Consider the following 2,257-nt stretch of genomic DNA (forward strand, 5'->3'; position numbering starts at 1 on the left):
TGTGAGTGGATGGTAGTAAACCACTACCTACAAATGAGGCTAATAAACTTGTGGATCTTATTGAAAGGTTCAAGGCTGCAGAGGATTTTTTAACAATTTAAAGTGTGCACAAGGGGGAAAGATGGGGTGTTTAGGAAAAGAAAACCTTTATTTTTTAATGGTAACACAGGGAAAAAACCCCATTAACCTATAATGGTTTGGGATTGTATATAAGCATTTAGTGACTAGTTTGGTCATGTTTAGTAAAACGAACTAATGTTCTTTCTTTCCTCTTTTACCTAGACTCTTCTTAAGCAGTGTGAGCAGCAGCTAGCTGTGTATTCCAAGCAGCAGATGATGGAGATCCTGGCATGGGCTATGGACTTCTACATGGCCCTTCCTAAGTGGGCTTCAATTGCAGCACTCCTGGAAAGTATGCGTGACGGTGATGTCAGCATCAAACTTGCGTGCCAAGTGCTTGAATATCAGTATATTCCTATAGAGAACAAGATTGTTGCATAGACATCATCAGAAGCTGTTCTGAGGATTGTTTTTTGGCTACCCCGAACATCTTGGCTCCTTTCAAACAACCTCTGGCATAGTTTGTGGCATGAGTCCATCAAACAACCGTCTCAAGGGTGTTTGTGCGGGTCATTGATGTTGAGGGATGTTGGGGTGGATTTCTACAGGCCAGCTGGCTTGCCAAATCTTTTAGGGACCATTGGTTGCAGTTATGTGCCTCTACATGGATCATCCTTATTACAATTGAGTAATGTAAGACAAGACTCCAATGAATAGTGGTGTAGATTGACAAGACCCATGTCCAGCACTTTGTTTGACTCTTCCAATGAAGAAAAGATCCAGTGTTATCTGCAGGTTCTACTATACTGCCCTATGTGGGTCAATAAGACTTCTCTACAGCATACCATATTGACCACAAACATTCTAAATGGGATTTATCACCTCACTTTTTAATCTGATAAGAACAGGTTCTACTCTTGATCTTAGCCAAAAGGCGAGAAGCGATATCACATCACTTTTTGATGCCAGTCTCAAAATTACTGAAATAGTAAAATTTGCTAAATGTGTCAATATTGAGACTGAACTTGTATGGTTTTTTTTTTTATATTTTTGAAAGATAAAAGATCTCATGTTTTAAAGTTCAAATTAATTATGCTTTTATTGAATTCATACAATAGGAATTAAAATGAAAAGGTGCCTCAAAACCTAATGTAGATACATGAAGGTTAATTTTAGATGTGGCACCAGTATATCATTATTTTCAACAGATCGTTTCGGGCCAAAGGCACAAGAGATCTTGTTTTGCAACCGGAAGTAATATCCTTCCCTGCATGACCAATTAGTCTGCGGTTTCCCAGGATTATACCATGATGCATTTATCCTGCATCAGACAGCCCTCCTCTTCCGCAAGTTTGAGTCTGGAGAAATGCATGAGGGTTGGCTTGTAAGTAATGTCTAATGTACTTGCTGTACTTCTGAAGGGGAAGGCTTTTGTACATTTTGGGTTGGACAACTGGAGAATGTGGATTAATGTTGTTTTTGCTAAATAAGCATGAATTTCCCAAGGACCTGGCCTGAGAAATGTACAGTAGAAGACTGAGGGCCCTCTCTAGTTATAGGCAAAAGTATTTGCAGTCATACACCTCAAACAGAGTGAATGACATGACAAATGACAATATCTCTGAATAGGTCCTCTCCAGCAGATTTACCCAATTACTAAAAATGCTAAAAAAAAAAAAAATCAGGTAATGTTTGCCTCCTGCAAACCTACGTGCTGGAGTACAAAGCCATTACCGTACAAACAGTGTTTTTAACATGGCAAAGCCCTTGAAATTACTTTCAGGTGTTCAGGGAACCCTGGCTATAATTATGATGTCCACAGCTCAGTATATTGGTGTGGTGGGTGGTCAATAGAAAGAATACCTCAATTTTTTTTTTTTTCCTTACAGGCAGCTTCCATAGCTAATAACAGCAGTGTTGTACTCCTGGTCACAAGCAGAATATAGCTATGACAGAGCCCTGCCTGAAAAGTTGGACTATCGTGGGAACACCATTGGCCTTTTAAAAGCTTGGTCCAGCCTAAAGGTGACCCAGATATTCATGACATGACGTGTTGTGCACAACTGTGCCTCCAGCATCAAGACACATGGGGGAAATGACAAAAGAAAAAAACACAGTTGGACCTCCATGCTGCCTCCAGCTCACAGACTACTGCAGAGGGTTGCCGTTTGAGGGATGGGCTGATTAAAAAAAAAAA

At 40.1% G+C, this 2,257-nt stretch overlaps 1 pseudogene; it reads right to left on the minus strand.

Moving 5' to 3' along the window:
- Positions 1-832: 832 nt before the first annotated feature.
- On the minus strand, positions 833-1,006 carry LOC140321966 (U2 spliceosomal RNA; annotated as a pseudogene).
- Between the last annotated feature and the right edge of the window lie 1,251 nt (positions 1,007-2,257).

The sequence above is a fragment of the Pyxicephalus adspersus genome, chromosome 1 (assembly GCF_032062135.1).
Source record: "Pyxicephalus adspersus chromosome 1, UCB_Pads_2.0, whole genome shotgun sequence".
Taxonomy (NCBI): Eukaryota; Metazoa; Chordata; class Amphibia; order Anura; family Pyxicephalidae; genus Pyxicephalus; species Pyxicephalus adspersus.